Source organism: Elaeis guineensis, chromosome 3 (assembly GCF_000442705.2).
Source record: "Elaeis guineensis isolate ETL-2024a chromosome 3, EG11, whole genome shotgun sequence".
Classification (NCBI taxonomy): domain Eukaryota; kingdom Viridiplantae; phylum Streptophyta; class Magnoliopsida; order Arecales; family Arecaceae; genus Elaeis; species Elaeis guineensis.
Genome location: NC_025995.2, coordinates 90,577,630 through 90,598,496, shown reverse-complemented (window position 1 = coordinate 90,598,496; position 20,867 = coordinate 90,577,630).

Genomic DNA, 20,867 nt, shown 5'->3' with positions numbered 1-20,867 from the left:
GCTTCGCTGGCTCTTTCACTAAAGAGTGAGAGCTTTGACTGCACTCTTATAGAGGAGTGGGGGCTTTGGATGCACTCCCATCGAATAGTAGAGAATTCAGCTGTACTTTCATTGAACAGTGGGGGTTTCAGCACTCTCCTGCTATAGAGTGGGGCCTTTGCCTGCTCTTTCATGAACAATGAGACTTCATCGACTCTCCCACTGAAGAGTGGGGGCTTCGAATGCTCTCCCATGAAGGAATTGGGGCTTTATCGACTCTTCCACTAAAGAGTGAGGACTTTGGCTGTACTCCCATTGAGCAGTAGGGGCTTCGACTGCATTCTCATTAAACAGTGAAGAATTCGATTACTCTCCCACTGAAGAATAGGGACTTTGCCGGCTCTCCCATTAAAGAGTGAGGACTTTGGCTGTACTCTCATTGAGCAGTGGAGGCTTCAGCTGCACTCTCATTGAATAGTAAAAAATTTAATTTTTTTTCCTGAAGAGTGGAGGCTTTGCCTTCTCTTCCACTGAACAATAGGGCTTCGCCGGCTCTCTCACGAGCAGTGAGGGTTTTGAACTTATTTTGATGCTTTAAAGCCTGTAATAATAATTTTTTTCTGAAAGGAAAGAACAAGTAAAAAATTAAGGGTTGGGAATCCCTTACTAGAGAATTTTATGTAGGTCTTTTGTAGCATATTTCTTCTTCCGATCCGGATTGTGTGCCCCCCATTTATTGGACTCAACCGAAAATATTTGGGGGGACTTTGATCGATTCATTTGATTTATGATCGTGAATAAAGCGATATTTGAGCAACTGGGTTCGGCTCCATTTATGAACTACAAATCACCCATGGGACTTTTCTCAAGGAGTCCCTCCTATCCTGACAAAAAAAAGAAAAGGCATTTATGACCATAAATAATGAATAGGTGTAAGTCCCATTATGATGGGGTATGGACAAAAAATTGGATATCGGGATTAGTTCAAAATCCCTTATATTTTCTTATGTTCCCTTTCTTCCTTGATCTCTGGGAGATCTTTTCTCTCTTTCTATTTCTCTCTCTTCTTTTAATACATATTTGAAAAGAAGAGAAGCATAGGAAGAGAGGAGGTTTCGGAGGGTGGATATGCAGATGCATCCTCGTTCTTTCTGTTAGATGTATATTCTAGAAGTCATATAGCTGACATATTATAATATATTTAGGGCATAATTTTGTATTAATATATTGATATGATCAATAAAAGGGGTAAGTTCTTTTTCATTCAAGTATAATGTGTTCTTGAATTGTCCATAGAATTAGTTTCGATACATATTCTCAAAGTGTTAACAATTAGAGATATGTATTTAATTCCTAAAGGCTCTCGATCGTAGGATCATCATGAGGACGATGATAGATCCAGATTGACTGATGCATAAATCACTTCTTTTGAGATAGATGATCTCTAATCTACTGTGTAGAGACACAGGCGATAAGTGCGGATGGTTGTTAGAGAACAACCGGCACTGAGCGTGACCATATGAGAGATCACTTGGATTTCTATTCAATCGTCAGTGATTGTCTCGATGCTGTAGTTGTATGATTGGTCCTTTGATTTGAGATAGTACTGCTACTCGCAGTGAAGCTGCTAGAGTTTGATTGACACATAAACATAGATCTCAATGAGCTCTTATAGTCGATGTTGGTGAAAGTTGGTCCACTGTAGGAGTGAGGTGCGCATTAAAATAGAATCTATCGATCTTGATAGAGAGGAGTAGTCTTATGAGATTTGAGAGGCTAAATCCAAAAGTCTGTGGCCACAGCAGCGTGATTGATGGAAAAAATTTCATAAAAGTCATAACTGGACTTGAGCTAATCAATCTATCGTATGATTGATATTGAGGTTTGACGATTTATCAATGACCTGCCATCTGATCGAACTTATGATAGAAAGACTAAATCACATGTTAACTATACCTAAAGGTTCATTTCAGTTCTACTGGATTGCCAATACATACTGCTAGGTATCACTGGTGGATTGTGAGAGTTCACTAGGATTATTTCAGATCGATAATTTTTGTTGAGTTAGAGTGAAATTGTTCGACCCATTGAAAAGAGTTTCAATGATATAATGATAGAAATCATTGTATATCTCACTACCAGATAGAATTGAACTTATGGGATCACACAACAAAGGGATTAGGTCTGGAATAAGAAATTGAGCTTATGAAGTGTTGATGCGTAGTCGTTGATAGCACCAAAAATAATTCTACTCACTAGTAGGTAGGATGAGTCGAGATCGTATCCTCAGGGACCTTGGGCTAAGTTGAGATTGCAAAATAAAAGAAAGAAGCGTTGTTTTTGATTTAGAAAATAAATTATCTTAAAATTGATGTTATTAGAAAATAAAGAGCTCAGGAGTTTTGAATTAATTTTGCACTAGCAGAGTTGTATCTCTTTTTTAATTAAATACACGCCCCATATCGTAGATCACGGTGCGTCTCCGGAAAGTAAAAGTTGTTCCTAATATTAATCTAACAAGAAAGCATAAATAAAAGCATATGAAAGGGAGCAAATAAAGAACTCATGATGATTTAAATAAAAAGCATAATCTTTATTGCATATAAAGAAATACAAGAAAGTTTAGAACAATAAACCATCTCTGTGTCGTTACAAAATTTCTTCTCCACTCCCGAGACTGCTAGCCTAGCTGCTATGAAGTAGTCCCTTTCTATTCCTCTATGCAAGGCTCTAGAAGAATTTCTGGACTCCCCCTCCAATGAAGTACAAAAGTCTTTTTATAGGTGTTAGGAGGGAGGAGTTTTACATAATTTTTTGATGTGGACTAAAGAAAATACAAATCTTTCCTCTCAAAATATTCTAAATATTAATTTTTTTCTTTAATAAGCATCTGTTCGATCGCCATCAAAAACTCCCTGCGAACCGTCTGCCGCGCGCCCGCTCACCGTGCGCCCACCCGTGCGTTGCCGCACTCGCACCCACGCCACATCCGCGCCGCGTCCACCCCGCGTCCACGCGCTCACGCGTGCGCACTCGTGCGCCCAGGAGTATTCCACGTGAAACAACTTTTTCGTATTCCAAAAAGAAACTTTTGTTTCTTCACAATGACGTCTATATCCTTTTGGATTCTTGCATAGTATCTTCATTTTCTATAATACCGTATGCATCCTTCTTTTATTTTAATTTTATTTTAAGTCCAAATTTCTTCAAACTTGATCTTTTTGATCTATGAATCGGACTCTTTGTATCGGCGATCATCTTTCCTGTAAAACATAAAAAGAAGCATCAAATTCTTAATAAATAAAATAAATTAAATATAATTTTTGCTTTAAATGACTTAAATTAAGTGTTTATCAACCCTCCAACTTGAATTTTGCTCGTCCTCGAGTAAAATAGATATATCAGCATTGTGTACCGACTTGGTCTTGAATCAAATTAGGTTAGGCATCCCAAAAGGTAGATGATACTTGGTCAGACCATTAAAGAATATTTCATTGGATTATCAATTTGACCAATTAGTGGCTGAGTATTAACTAAAAAATTTCAAGAGCTTTTCTTTCACCAACTCTCACTTTACTCTTTAAATCCTCTAACTTAATGGGAAAGAGGTTTATTATCTTCTTGCAATTTAGTCCCTTATTTTTTTTTTTTTTTAACATTGCCTACCTTTTACGGAACCACAATGCTTACTTAGGCGAAAGGGCCCGGTTACTCAGTAGGAAATCAATGTTATTTTTTTTTTTTAAATAAAAAGTATATTTTAAGGAGAATTTTTGCATACCTCGACCTTTCCACCATCTCTCATGAAGCAGTTCTTTATTGAGATCAGTAAGAAGAGGGTTGTAGAATCACTCCTAAAATTTGGTCTAGTCTAAACCCTACCATTCATTGAGTTTTCTTAATAATTTATTCCTCAGTATCTCTAAAATTATCTTGACCATTAATCATTCATTGTTTAGGATGCCTAATTGACTCTTAATCAAAATAAAATTTGATACACAAAACTAATTATTTCTGACCATACTCGAGATTTGATTAATTTCTTCCCCCCAACTTAATCTACATTGTCCTCAATGGAGTAGGAAAGTAAAGAAAATAAAAGGAGAGAGTGCACCTGGGATAATTTTGCTTCGAAAGTTGAAGATAGCTTCATTGATTAATAGGCTCTTGTTCTAAATTCCTGTAGCTGCAGTAAAGTAAGAAAAATATGAAATCGTTGGGTTGCCTCCCAACAAGCGCTAAGTTTTACGTCTTCAGCCAGACGTCAAGTTTATTGACAGACTCTTCCATATAGACGGTCCTTTATTCTTTAAAAAAAAATGATGATCAATTAAAATAAAATAGAAGAAATTTGGGTTGCCTCCAAAAAACTAAGTTTAACGTCTTCAGCCAGACGTCATATGCAATAAAACCAACAAAAGGTGGGCAATGGCTCATACTTGATTATCCATGGAGGAGTGATTTTATCGTGTGGTGTATCCAACAATGTGTTAACTTCTTTCATATATCCCTCAAAGTCATACACTCCAAAGTGAGCCAAGCAAGTATCTAAGGGGTCAGGTGCTAGAATTGTGGGTGTTGCATCTCTATAATTCTTCTAGTGTATCTACTTCGAAGCAACTATCCATTGATGGTCCTTGGGAAGCACCAAACACATTCAGTCTCAGTTTCTTATTCCCAAACGATACGTCCATGACTCCTGTCCTACAATTAATGCATGCATTTGCGTAGCTAGGAAGGGTCGTCCTAAGATAATGAAATTTGTCTTGGGTTGCCACTTAGTTCCATGTCGAGAACAGAAAATCAACTGAAAGTAAAACTCATCTACCTTGACCAAGACATCCTCAAGCATTCCACGTGGTTCCTTAATTGATCTGTCGGCTAACTGCAGTGTGACTGATGTGGTTTCAGTTCTCCAAATTCAAAAAGTTCATACACCAAACTAGGTAAAAGATTCACACTTGCCCTAAGTCCAGAAGAGCTTTTTCAATGTGGTAATCTCCTATAACACAGAAATGATGGGGGCTCCTGGATCCTTAAGCTTTGGAGGAGTGGCATGTTGGAAGACAGAACTAGCCTGTTCAGTGAGGTATTTTTTTTGGATTTGTGATCTAGATTTACATTTTTGGGTGCACAAATCCTTCAAAAATTTGACATAAGCAGGGACCTGTTTGATTGCGTCTAGAAGGGAAAGATTAATTTGGACTTGTTTAAACAATTCCAACATCTCATCGAGTTTTCCTCCCTTCTTATCTGCAGGAATAGGAGCTTTCAGGGCATCCAAAATGGGCTTTAGGCAAGTAAGATGATTCTGGTGCAATTGGTTCCTTCTCTATTTTAAGGTCCTTCTTGTTCTTGGGTGATTTGGATTCGGTTAAAGGTTTAGGATCGATCTCATTGATTTTACTAGTGTGTTCAATGACCTTCCCATTTCTCAAAGTCATGATTGATTTGGCATGTTCAGAAAAAGCTTCTGGGGTATTAAACTTTCAATCACAAATTGCCCTCTTGGGTTGCTCTCGGGTTGACTAGGTAATTTTTCTCTTCCTCCTACTGAATGCAGTCGCTAGTTGACCTATTTGGGTCTCTAGCTTAGCAATGGATTGTGTGTGGGAGTTAAGGATCTGAGTGTTGACTTCTAATCGTTCTAGTGCTTTCAGAACTTTTTTCTCAAAACTGAGCTGTGACCAGTAGTAGATGGTTGAGAGCATTTTGAAATTGATGGTATGGTCCATGCCTATATGTTGGTCCTGATATTGAGGTCGAGGTGCGGCAGGGTCAACCATTGGTTGTGGTCTCCAGAAAAAATTTGGATGGTTTCTCCAGCCCGATTGTACGTACTAGAATAGGGGTTGTTCCCTGGTCTATGAGTAGTTTGGGCTTGATGGACTTGTTCTTGTACATGTTCATGAAACTGTGTGCAACCGACAATCATTCAACAATGAGTGGGGCTCGAACACAATGCACATATATCTTGTATCTGACGGGATGGAGAAGTGACTGTCCTATACTTAATAATCGATCTAACTTTTGGGACAATTCATCTACCTTATGATGGATATCTATGGCATTTCCTACTTCATATATTCACCTCTCTTTGGGTTTAACATGGTTTATCTCTAATAGAGGCAGACATATGATGTAATAATTTTACTTAAAATTTTAAACAGTTGCCATGCCTCATCCTCACTTTTCAGCATGAATGTCCCACCGCATGATGCATCGACATTTGTCGATGTTTTCAGATAGCCCATCATAAAAATATTGGATTAACTGCCACTTGGGTACAGCATGGTGGGATATTTTTAATAAGGTCCTTTAATCTCTCCCATGTTTCATGAAATATTTCTCCATCTAATTGGAAAAAACTAGTTATGGCTTTCCTTATTTGATTAGTTTTTCCTATGAAAAATATTTCTTGAGAAACTCTCCTTGCAACTGGTCCCAGGTTGATATAGTCATGGAATCCAAATTATGTAGCCAGTATTTGGCTTTTCCTTAAGTGAGAAAGGAATAATTTTAACCTAAGAGCATCATCGGAGAAGTTGTGAATTTTGACAGTTGAGCATATCTCAAGAAATTCTTCAAGATGTTTATAAGGGTCTCATTACTAAGTCCATAAAATGAAGGTAATATTTGGATTATACTGGACTTAATTTCATATTGAGTGGCCTCCACAGGGGGCACTTGAATACAAGGAGAGTAGGTATATGTGGAAGGAGTAAAGTACTCCTTCAGTTGCTTGGGTGGATCATTCTCCTGATTTCGGTCCATATTTTTACGTCTGTTGGCTCTAAAGGTTCTTTCTATTTTGGATCAAAAGTTGGATTTTGGTCGTAACGATCTACGGCCAAGCATACACCTTACAATTATACTGTAGAGCAAACACAAATTTTTTTTTTTTATAATATATATTTTTATAATAAAGTGAGAAAAGAATGAAAAAATCTAAAGAGAAGAACCTAAGAATCTTAAATCTATGAAAAGGGAGAAATTAGTTAATGTTTAGATGTTAATTGCAATCAACTTAAACAAGCATAGACTCTCTATCCTAAGGTTAACTTAGATCTAGACAGCTCCTAACTTCCAAGACCGCTTTGAGCACTCCAAGCTCAAGCTGACTAACTGACTCGGTCAGGTAAGCGTAAGATGTGGAGGTTCCTGCTCGTTGCTTTCCTTAGACACCAACTGAGTTGGCCAGGTCAGTTAACGGAACCAATTGAAAATCACTTTCTTTAACTACTTGCCTTAGACACCAAGCAATAACCAATCCGCACTCGGTTCAACTCTAGAGCTTTCTTATCCTATTGAGCTCGAAATTCTAGGGCTGATGTCTAGTTGATTTTAGATTAAGGTCTAGGTTATGCAAATGCAAGGGGTGATTTGTGGGCCAAGGAAGGGTGATCAAATCCCCACTTATCTTAGTTAATGGGTTGCGCCCTTAAAGTTAATTATGGAGATGAGATGCAAAGAAACAAGTGTCAATCAAGTTAAAATTTTTATATTTGGGGTTACGCTATTTTAGTTAAGTGTTATGAAATTCAATGGTTTTTTTTTTTTTTTCAACCGTGCCAAGGTCCCCGCAACGGCGCCAAAATTTGATGCGTATCGTTGATAGACCAAAAATAACTCTACTCACTACGTAGGTAGGATGAGTCGAGATCGTATCCTCAGGACCTTGGCTAAGTTGAGATTGCAAAATAAAAGAAAGAAGTGTTGTTTTTGATTTAGAAAATAAATTATCTTAAAATTGATGTTATTAGAAAATAAAGAGCTCAGAGTTTTGAATTAATTTTGCACTAGCAGAGTTGTATCTCTTTTTTAATTAAATAGATGCGATTAATCTTAGAAAAAATATCTATCTTTCCTCGGCACACCCGTACCCGTAGATCACGGTGCGTCTCCAAAAGTACTAGGTAAACAACTCTTCTTTCCTCGACACGCCCCGTATCCGTAGATCACGGCACATCTCCGAAAAGTAAAAGTTGTTCCTAATATTAATCTAACAAGAAAGCATAAATAAAAGCATATGAAAGGGAGCAAATAAAGAACTCATGATGATTTAAATAAAAAGCATAATCTTTATTGCATATAAAGAAATACAAGAAAGTTTAGAATAATAAACCATCTCTGGTCGTTACAAAATTTTTCTCCACTCCGAGACTGCTAGCCTAGCTGCTCATGAAGTAGTCCCTTTCTATTCCTCTATGCAAGGCTCTAGAAGAATTTTGGGCTCCCCTCCAATGGGAGTACAAAATCTTTTTATAGGTTTAGGAGGGAGGAGTTTTACATGATTTTCCGATGTGGGACTAAAGAAAATAAAATCTTTCCTCTCAAAATATTTTTAAATATTAATTTTTTTCTTTAATAAGCATCTGTTCGACCGCCATCAAAAACTCCTTGCGAACCCATCTGCCGGCGCCCGCTCGCCGCGCGCCCACACCTGCGCGATGCCGCGCTCGCGTCCGCGCCGCATCCACCCGCATCCACGCGCTCATGGCGCGACTCACGCGCCAGGAGTATTCCACGTGAAATAATTTTTCGTATTCCAAAAAAAACTTTTGTTTCTTCACAATGACGTCTATATCCTTTTGAATTTTTGCATAGTATCTTCATTTTCTATAATACCGTATGCATCCTTCTTTTATTTTAATTTTATTTTAAGTCCAAATTTTTCAAACTTGAGTTTTTTGATCTATGAATCGGACTCTTTGTATCGACGATCATCTTTCCTGTAAAACATAAAAAGAAGCATCAAATTTTAATAAATAAAATAATTAAATATGATTTTCTGTTTAAATGACTTAAATTAAGTGTTTATCAAATGTCAATTGAGTTTAGAGAAATCCATTGGGTTCATGATAACCTTGCTAGCACATGGTTGGATCCAATTCTTCTCCGTTGTGATTACTTATTTGATAAGATAATTCTAACTTAATTACCTACTAATAATCTGCATAAATAAGATTTATAAGACTCCAATTGTTGGGTATCTAAGTTATGGATCATATAAATTAAGGGTACAATCTCTTATGAATCTCCATGATAGTTACTATGGGGTGCATTTTGATTTGATCAATTTGGGCATGTCTATTGATTAGAGAGCTTTTGATTTTCATATGGAATGTCTCTTAGATGTAAAAGAAGATGTCTAATTATGGATGAAGGGCTCCAATAGTTGGCGCCTAAAGAGCTTCATAATGTAAGTTGGATAACTTAAGTTAAAAGAATCCTAATGCAAGTAGGACTTGTATTATAAGATTGAATAAGATTCAATCCTTATGTCTATTTAAAGGACCTCCCCTAAGATCCCTAGAGTATCAAAATCAGCATCCCTCACATCCAAAGGCTCTTCCCACGCCTTCTCTTCCTCTCTCTTCTCTTCTCTTGGGTGTTCTATACACCCCTTCCTTGGACGTGCTCTCAAGAAGTTTACGCCTAGAAGAGTTTGGATGCCTCTTCCTTGCTAATTTCTAGCATCTGGTAGCAGCACATAGTAAGGAGAAACTCTAGAGAAGAGGAGAAGAAAAAATCAAGAGAAAGATCAAGTGTTGATTGCATTCAGGCTTTATTCAAAGTCAGCGGGCTGAGTTTTGGAGAATCAAAATTTAGATTATAGAGGGCTTTTCAGGCTGATCCTGAGTAAATACTCGTAAAGGTCGAACATTTATGTGGCTATAGAGAGTCTCATCTCTTCAAGATCCAGTTTTCAAGAAAGAGATTTCGAAACAGGTATGTGATTTGATCACAATTTGAATTTCAGCATATGAAATAGATCCATGTGTTTTATATTTTTATACATACAAAATTTAGATTAAAATATTTTAATCTTATTCTCCACTGTGGTGTTTAGAAAATAAAAGTTTTGAAACACATATGCATGCACTAAACTCAGAATTCCAACAATGGTATCACAGCCCCATGTTTTCATATACTGAATTTTGACATACATATTTTTTTGAAAGATTTCAAAATCAATTTTTTTTTGATACATGAGATGTATAAATGGATCAACTAATCTAAAATTAATTTTAAATTTAATATTATAATATATAGATGATATGTAATTGCATGTATAGATCTGAATTTTAATTTAAAATGAGTTCTAGTCCATGTTCATGTGATACATAAATACATGCATAAAATCTAAAATTTTTATATGATCTAATTTTGATATATATATATGATATATGATTATATTTTTAGATCATAAATTTATTTTTAATTTGATCCATGATTAGTATATGAGATATATGACATCATGCTAAGATCTAAAATTTTATTTAGATCTGATTTTACATGCATATATATGATATATGTTTATATGCTACAATCTGAAAATTATTTTCATGTTCTAAAACTTACTTTCATGCAGTAAATTTAGATCTGAAATATGATTTTAAAATCTAAATTTATATTTGTGCATGAAATTTTTGTCATGAGAAAATAAAAATTAGGTCATTTAATAGGATTACATCTAAGATTTTTGATTTGAGTCATATGGGTCTAATTCGATTAAGTAATTGATCAAATCGAGTCAAGTGTTGAATTTAGTTAGATCAATTAAGTTAATGATCATACAATTATTGTTGATCAAATCGATTGAGTCCCATATGTAGAATCGATTAATCTAAAGACCTAATTTGGCTCGTTGGTTTGAGCCGATTCGTTTGAGCTAACCGATTCTAATCAATCGACCTATTGGTATCTAAGACAAGTTAATAAGATATGGTTATTTAATTGATTTCGTTAGCCGACCTGATCAATTCATTGGTATCTAAGAAAGGTAATTGGGGGACCCCCACCGTTCTCCACTTACCTGCCAATTTGGAAGATTGGGTCTTGAATTATGTTGCTTAGCGATTTGGTTTAGCCGATGCGAGTTAGATCAGTCATATGATGACTGATTAGATGAGATCTAAACCCAAACCTTCCCATAAATTTTAAGTTCATAGGTCTTCCATCATTGTAGATATGTAGGCATGTTATCGGTGTTGATTGTTCTCGACTGGTCATAGTGGTTCAGTTGCATCGGGACCATGCAACCACTCTATTAGCAAAGAGTTGCTCCAGGATAAAGATGGTATTGGGTCCAATAACTGTTAGGTGAGGGATCCAATGATGCCTTGCACCTACTTATGAATGGTGGGTCGGGCTTAATTAAGAAGTATCGGCAATAATTGTTAGATGAGCCTACATGACTTAGAGATTAAGTGGCTGCAACATATTTAGTAAAGCATCTGGGCAAAGAGTTACCTACGCATCGATGTACATGTTACCAATAACTGTTAGGTGAGATGCATGTCATCGATGGGACCGCAGCACCCACTAGGAATCTTTTATCGCGTTAAGATTTTCATTTCCTTCCAAGAGAGTGGAGGGATCCAAAAAATTAGTGGAAGTCATTATTTGCATCTTAAAGTTCTAAAGTAAATTAAAATATTGGGTACAAAAGTCTAACTTGAATCTCTACTCTTGCAGTTAAACCATCATGTCAGCCTCAAATCTTCTTGCTCGCATCCTTGAAATCAATCGTTTGATTAGTAATAATTTTAAAGACTAGCTTAGAAACCTCAGGATTATCCTGACTTCGAAAAAATTAAGCCATATTTTCGATCAGGATCTCGTTGTGTTGCCAAACCATCCTACTGCTAAGCAGAGAATTGCTTTTGAGAAGTGGACGGATGAAGACAGTCGGATCAAGTGCTATGTGCTGGCATCTATATCAAACGAGTTGCAAAACCAGCACGAGCATATGCCACTATCTGGGTCATGATCACTCACCTACAAGAGTTGTATGGTGAGCAGAACCGCACTGCGCACTTCGAAGTATCCAAGAGACTCTTTAACTTGAAGATGCACGAGGAACAGTCTGTCCATAAGCACTATATGATAGTGATCAAGGACATTGAGGAGCTTGAGAAGCTTGGACTGGATATGCAAAAAGAATTATAGATGGATCTGATCCTTCAATCCCTTACCAGTTCATATAGTCAATTCATTGTGAATTTTCATATGAACAAACTTGACCGTACTATTTTCGAACTTGTCAACATGTTGGTCACAACGGAAGGTACCTTGAAGAGTTCAAGGAGAACTGTTCTTGCTGTGGAGCAGACTTCTTCTTCCAAGAGGAAGTCTACTGGAAGAAAGAAGATTAAATCCGCAAAGAAGCAGAAGAGAGAGAGCAAGCCAAAGAAGGATGGTCCAAAGGTGGCTGAGGCAAAGAAAAGTGTTTCCATTGTCATGCTGAAGGCCACTGGAGGAGAAACTATCCGAAATATCCAGAGAGCCTAAAGACCAAAAAGGTATGCTCGTAATAGAATCTAACCTCACAGTTTTTTCTACTTTTAGTTGGGTATTAGACTCTAGCTTGAGTTCTCATATATGTACCTCAATGCAGGGTTTGATAGAAAATAGGAGGTTGAGGGAAGGTGACATGATCCTTCGAGTCGATAATGGAGCAAAGGTTGCTGTAGAGGCGTCGGCATTTATCCTCTTCGATTACTGTCGGGAGTTAGATTAGATTTAAAAAACTATTATTATGTTCCTATAGCTAGTCGAAATTTGATTTTCATGTCTATGCTAACACAGGAAGGTTTTGAAATTAGTTTCAATAAAGACTTTTGTTTCATTTATTTATGAAATAAATTGGTTGTATGAGGTCTTTTAATTGACAGTCTTTAGTATTGTATGTTGATGCGAATGTGAACTTAAACGAGTAAATAGTGAGTGTCGTAGGTCAAAAGAGATCCAGAGATGTAATTAACCAGAAGTACTTGTGGCACCATAGATTAGGCCATATTGGAGAGGACAGGATAAACAGACTGAAAAAGGATAGGATCCTCGGCTCTCTTAACCCAGAGTCGTATCCAGCTTGTGAATCCTGTCTTCGAGGAAAGATGGTAAGTTATCCTTCATAGGACATGGGGAAAGGGCTACAGAGTTACTTGTTCTGGTATATACTGATGTGTGTGGGTCATCCGATGTGCAGGCCAGGAGTGGTTATACCTACTTAATTATCTTTACCGATGATTTATCTAAGTATGGGTATATGTATCTAATGAAACACAAGTTTGAGGCCTTTGAAAAGTTCAAGAAATTCAGGCATGAAGTAGAGAAGCAGACAGGCAAATCTGTTAAGGTTCTTTTATCTGATCGAAGAGGTAAATATCTTAGTCAAAAATTTTTGAGATATCTTATGGACAACTGTATAGTCTCTCAGTGGACCGCTTCAGGAACATCTCAGCTCAACGGAGTATCCGAAAGAAGGAATAGGATCCTATTGGATATGGTCAGGTCATGATGAGCTTCATTGATCTATCCTTATTTTTTGAGACATGCTTTGTTAACTGCCATTACTTATTGAATAGGGTTCCATCAAAGTCCGTTCCTACCACACCATATGAGATATAGTTCAGTAAGAAGTCGAGTCTGGGTTATCTTAAGTCTTGGGGACATCTGGCCTATGTCAAGAGACAGATGGCGAAAAAGTTGAAGGATAGATCTATTATAGCTAGCTTCATACGGTACCCAAAAAAATTTATGGGATACTATTTCTACTTTCCACAAGACCACAATGTGATTGTGAGTTAAAATATCGTGTTCCTGAAAAAATAGTTTATCCAGGATGGCGGCAGTGGAGGTTAGTGAAACTGGAAGAGAAGATCTCTGAAGAGTCTAGAGCTATAGATCCTCAGGAACCCGTAGTCCATGAGCCAGTAGTTGATATTCCTCTACATCACGTAGATCTAGTAGGATCTTTCAACCTCCTGAAAGGTACATGGGTATGCTTACGGAGAAAGTAAATGAAATATTCCTTATAGGAGATAGGGGTCATGGTGATGATCCCAATACTTTGATGAGACGATGTCTGATATCAATTTTGAGAAATGATTAGATGCTATAAAGTCAGAAATTGACTCGATGCACTCGAACCAAGTCTGGACTTTAGTGGATCCACCTGAAGATATTGTACCTATTGGATGTAAATGGATCTACAAAAAGAAGATAGGTATCGATGGTAAGGTAGAGACCTATAAAGCTAGGCTTGTAGCTAAAGATTATAGTCAACGTGAGGGCATTGACTATCAGAAACTTTTTCGCCCGTAGTCATGCTGAATCCATCCGCACTTTACTTATTGTTGCAGCTTACTATGATTATGAAATCTGACAGATGGATGTAAAAACTCCTTTCTGAATGGATATCTTGAGGAAGATATCCATATGGAGCAGCCTATGGATTTCACATTCGATGATGGTGACACAGAGTCTGCAAGCTGTAAAAGTCATATACGGATTAAAGCAGGCTTCTCGAAGTTGGAACCATCATTTTGATGAGACAATTAAATCATTTGATTTCATAAAAAATGAAGAGGAATCTTGTGGTCAGTGAAAGTGCAATCACCTTTCTTGTACTGTATATGGATGATATTCTCTTCATTGAAAATGATATTTTCATGCTGACCACGGTCAAAAGATGGTTGTCCAAGAAATTCTCCATGAAAGACCTAGGGGAAGCATCCTATATTCTCAGAATAATGGTCTATAGGGATAAATCTAAACAGATGCTTGGCCTATCACTAAAACTATACATAGAGAAGGTGCTAAGAGATTCAGCATGAAAAACTCCAAGAGAGGTCTTTTATCTCTTAGGCATGGTATTCGTCTCTCCAAGACGATGTGTCCGACCACATCTGAAAAGATTTAGTGCATCAGTAGGATTTTTTATGCTTCGATAATAGGAAGTCTCATGTATGTCATGCTATGTACTCGACCTGATATTGCCCTTGCTGTGAGTTCACAAACAGATATCAGTCGAATCCAGACGAGGAGCACTGGATAGCTGTGAAGAACATCCTTAAGTACTTAAGGATTAAGAATCTATTCTTGATCTTTGAAAGTGATTCTGAGTTGCGATTTGAGGGTGTATTCTTATTCAATTTACTAGAAGGGTTCTGAGTAATCGATCAATGAAAACTAAGTGTGCTATAGATGTGTAGGATGAATTCTGATTTTAATGTTAGTTGTAGAATTGGATGTCATGCCATGATACAGTACTGCAAAGATAATGGCATCATATCCTTTCCTAAAGAGCCAAGGTCTTATTAGAAGTCCAAACACATAGAGCACCGATATACGCGACTACCTCATGTTGAGGTGCGAAGAGTAGACTCTGTAAAAAATATGGCAGATCCACTGACTAAGCAGTGGAGCCAACCCAAAAATGAAAGTCTACTTTAAAAAGATGGGACTTAGATTTGTGGCCAATTGATTTAGTCCAAGTGAGAGATTGTTAGATGTATGTCCTAGAAACCAATATAGCTGACACATTATAATATATCTAGGATATAATTTTGTACTTAATATATTGATATGATCAATAAAAAGGATAAGTTCTTTTTTATTTAAGTGTAATGTGTCCTTGAATCATCCATGAAATTAGTTTCGATATATATTCTCAAAGTGTTGAGAATTAGAGACATGTATTTAATTCTTAAAGACTCTCGGTCATAGGATCATCATGAGGCGATGATAGATTCGGATAAACTGGCGTATAAATCGCTTCCTTCGAAATAGATGGGTCTCTAATCTACTGTATAGAGACACAGGACGACAAGTGCGGGTGGTTATTAGAGAACAACTGACACTTAGTGTGACTATACGAGAGATCACTTAGATTTCTATTCAATCATCAGTGATTGTCTCGATGCTGTAGTTGTGTGACTGATCTTTTGACTTGAGATGGTACTGCTACTCGCAGTGAGGTTGCTGGAGTTTGATTGACACATAAACATGGGTCTTAATGAGCTCTTGTAGTGGATGTTGGTGACAGTTGTCCATTATAAGAGTGAGGTGCGTATCAAGATAGGATCTATCGATCTTGATAGAGATGAGTAGTCCTATAAAATTTGAGAGGCTAAGTCTAAGAATCTGTGGCCACAGCAGCGTGATTGATAGAAAAATTTTTTATAGAAGTCACAACTGGATTTGAGCTAATCAATCTATCATATGACTGATGTTGAGGTTTGACGATTGATGTGCAAATCTTAAAATTTATAAATAAAATCGCAAGCACACAGTGTGCAGAGTAGCACGACCAATGAGTACGGGTCAATCCCACAGAGACTTGATTTAAAAATAATTTTTAAATCTATGCTCAAGCGAGCTTTAATGAAAATCAAAAATTGAAAGTTGTTTGCTAAAGACAATAAGACTAAGGATCTAGGATTTTTGAATCCACTAGATCTAGATTAGAGAATTCTACCTAGAATTTTTCTTATTGATCCTAACGACTACTCCTCTTGTCTTTTTCAAGCATAGATTATGAAGGAACTAAGGCCCAACGATAACCCATCAAGATTCTTTACAGGGGAGTAGTAACTAGGATCCCTTAGGGTTTTCTCCTCCTATGCACTAAATCAAACATGAACTATGAAGGGACTCTGACCCAACTGTAGTTCATCAAAAATTTTTGGCAAAAGAAGAAGAAAAAGAAATCTTAAGAAAAAGAAAGAACCCTATGTAAAACCCCTACTCATGATCTAGCTTCATCGCAAACCCTAGAAGGGATGCTTAGCTAGACATGATCTAAATCTACTTGCAAAATTTAAATGCAGAAAAATAAACTATCCTAATTTCATAAATTAAACTATCCTAATTGCATAAATTTAAACTGCATAATTTAAACTAACCTAATTGCATAAAATTAAATTGCATAAATTAAACTATCCTAATTGCAAGAAAAATAAATTGCATAATGTAAAGAGATAAAATTGCATAAAAATAAGATTTTATATAAAAAAAATTATTACAAAAATCTCAAAGCTCGAGGCTTGAGAAGAAAGCTAAAAACCCCACTATCTAGGGTTACAAGCTTGATCGGAAGGCCAGAATTCCTTAAAACAAGAGCCTTTGGAGACTTTTTATAGGCATTTGGGGGTTATAAGGTTTTCAAAATTTTAGATGTGGGACTAAGAGGTTTTAGAGAACTGTTAGGGGGGTTTAGGGGCTCAAATCTCGCTCAAAAAGTACTTAAATCCATCAAGAAACCTTAGAAATTGTTTCAGTCGTCCGATCTTCATCTAAAGGACCCAATTCATCTAATAAATCAAGCCGGAAGCGATTCTGGGCCGTCGGATCACGATCTGGGTGAAGCGCTGTTGTTGGATCGCGCTGCAGAGATGGGATCAGGTCGAATGCGTCGCGGACCGTCCGATCAAGGCGCTGGAAGATTTCGTCCGTTGGATCGCGCTGCAGAAGGATCCCGTGTTGTCCTAGTGTTTATTGATTCTTGCAATTGCCTTGATTACGGTTGGATCTTGACCGGCTGCGATGGTGGCCGTCCGATGGCGCAAAAATATGAAGCGTTGGATCTTGATCAGAGAAGATCGGACCATCGAGTGATGTGAAGTTACCAAGTTGCCCTTCGGACCTTCTTCTCTCTCCTCATGAGCCCTGGACCGCGCGCGTGGATCGGGCTCGCGATGTGTTGCGGTGAGCCGAGACTCGCTGATTGGCTGGTTTATGGTGCGCCGATGGGTCCATGGTCCAGGCGCCTGTTGCTGTGGACCAGACGGCTAACCAGATAACCAAATCAGTTGATTTTTGACCAATTTTGACCTGATTTGACTCGGGTTTGACCCAATTGAGTCTTCTTTCTTCATTCTTCAATTTCTGGGTCAATTTAACTCTGTTTTGCATAAAATTTGCATTTTTGGAATCCTCTTTCCTTGTTCTTTCTATTGATGATCTCTTCTTCTGCAAAATATAATAATAAGTATCAATTTCCTAATAAAATTAGATAATTTAGATATTAATTGATACTTTTTATGTCAATTTGTGACATAAATCACACCCCCAACTTAATCATTGCTAGTCCCTTAGCAATGTACTAAAATAAGATCATATTTCAAAAAGATCCTTCCTTTGCAAATTAATTTAAGATCGAAATTCAAGAAGTTTTCTAGTATTACTAAGTAATGAGCTTCGAATTAGAATCGGTAGTCAGTCTACTTAGGAGCTTTCTTAGAGTACACTTAAAGTTTTATAGCACTTGTGTGAGTGATAACTAACTTAGTATTTCAGTATTAACTTGTACAGGCCAATTGTATCATTTTTCATAACTTAGTTCGATTAATTTTCTATACACCCCAGATTAAACAAAGAACTAAGGTAGCTTTCACACTGTTTTTTTTTTTGCTGAGCATCCTGGCCTTCCCACCATCGTTTGACGCGAATCTCAACACTTGACTTAGGTGAAGAGACCCGGTTACTAGGCTTAGGGCAATCCACATTTACTCTGTGTTTTGTATTTTATTTCAGGCAGGTAGCTCTTTTCTTAAATTTAAATTTCTTCAATTGGGGTGTAGAGAAAATTATCTAATTTAAATAATACTCAAATCCTTAATTGGCTTTACAATTAACACCTACTTTACCTTGTTAGTGTGCATGTGCAATTGAAAGTGCTAATAGTCTTTAAATGACCTAGGCCACCAAGAGTCTAACCAGCTAATCTTCTCCGTGACTCACTACATTTATTAGCAAATACTTTCTAACTTACTCTTATTTCTTTTCTAGATTAATTTATTTCAATTTTTTTTTTAATATATTAAATACAAGAAATAACTCATAGTGGAAGGAAAAGGAAATGATAACACCTGATTTTGTTCAAGCTCTCCCCCCAACTTGACCGACATTGTCCCCAATGGAGTTTATCTAATTTATTTGTCCTAAGCAAACTGAAAACATAGAAAATATTAGAAATTAAATAAGCTGGGTTGCCTCCCAGAAGCGCTAAGTTTTATGTCTTCAGCCAGACCAAACCTCGAAGCAATTTAATCAGAATAAGTTGGTTCATAAAGAACCATGGCATCTTCAACAGTCTCGACAGGTAATTCCAAGAATAGTTTTAATCGTTGACCATTAACTTTAAAGATAACACCATTACTTGAGTTTTCTATCTCAACAGCTCCGTGTGAAAAGACTTTCTTTACTAAAAATGGTCCTGTCCATCTAGACCTAAGCTTTCCTGAAAACAGATGTAATCTAGAGTTATATAAGAGCACCTTTTGTCCGATATTGAAAGTTTTTCTCATAATTGATTGATCATGAAATGCTTTGGTTCGTTCCTTGTATATCCTTGTATTTTCATAGGCTTCATTTCTAAGTTCTTCTAATTCATTCAACTGAAGCATCCTATGGTTTCCAGCGTCGTTCAAATTTGTATTTAGTTGTTTGATGGCCCACATGGCTTTGTGTTCTATCTCAATAGGCAAGTGACATGGTTTACCAAACACAATCCTATAAGGAGACATTCCTAGCTTGGTCTTGAAAGCGGTTCGGTATGCCCAAAGTGCATCAATTAATTTCAAAGACCAATCCTTTCTATTGGCACTAACAGTTTTTTCCAGGATCTGTTTGATTTGTCAGTTTGACACTTCAACTTGCCCACTAGTTTGAGGATGATATGGTGTGGCCAATTTGTGGGTGACATTATACTTTTTCATCAATGTTGCAAAAGGTCGGTTACAAAAATGGGTTCCCCAATCACTAATGATTGCCCTAGGAATACCGAAATGGGAGAGAATATTTTCTTTAAGAAACTTAATGACCATTTTGCTATCGGGTGTTCTACATGCAATTGCTTCTATCCATTTTGAAACATAATCAACAGCTACTAGAATATATTCATTTCCAAAGAAATTTGGAAATGGTCCCATGAAATCGATCCCCCAAACATCAAAAACTTCAACTACCAAGATTGGGTTGAGTGAAATTATGTGTCGCTTGGTGATTCGACCCATTTTCTGACATTGAGCACAATTTTTACAATATTCATGAGCATCCTTAAACAAATTGGGCCAATAAAAATCACATTGGAGAACCTTAGCAGCAGTTTTCTTAGACGCGAAGTGACCCCCACATGCTTGATCATGACAAAAAGATAAAATATTCATGACTTCGTTATCTGAGATACACCTTCTAATAATTTGATCAGGATATTATTTAAAAAGATAAGGATCATCCCAAATGAAATACTTCACTTGGATAAAGAATTTATATTTATACTGCTTAGTCCAATGAGAAGGTATCTTACCTATGGCTAAATAATTTACAATATCAGCAAACCAAGGTTCAGTAGACACAGACATGAGTTGCTCATCTCGGAAAGATTCATTAATGGGTGGTTCACTAGATGGTGCGATTGGAAATCGGGACAAATGATCTGCTACAACGTTCTCAGTGCCTTTCTTGTCCCTAATTTCTAGGTCAAATTCTTGAAGGAGCAAAATCCATTTGATTAAGCGTGCCTTGGCATCCTTCTTTGCTAGGAGATGTTTAATGGCTGAGTGATCGGTATAAACAATGGTGTGGGTCCCAACCAAATAAGATCTAAATTTCTCTAAAGCAAAGACAACGGCAAGGAACTCCTTCTCAGTTGTGGTGTAGTTAAGCTGCGCATCACTTAAGATTTTACTTGCATAATATATCACTCTAGGCAGCTTATTTATCTGTTGACCTAAGATTGCGCCCACAACATGATCGGACGCATCACACATTAATTCAAATGGTTCAGACCAGACAGGAGGATGAATGATTGGAGTTGATACAAGTGCTTTTTTTAGAAATTCAAAAGATTCCAAGCACTCATGAGTAAATTCAAATTTGGTATCCTTTGCCAAAAGATTAGTCAGTGGACGTGCTACTTTGCTAAAGTTGGCAATAAACCTTCTATAGAATCCAGCATGACCTAAAAATGAATGTATGTCTTTCACAGATTTAGGTGGTGGAAGACTTGCAATTAGATCTATTTTGGCCTTGTCTACTTCAATCTCCTTTTTAGAAATGACATGGCCAAGAACTATTCCCTGTTTGACCATAAACTG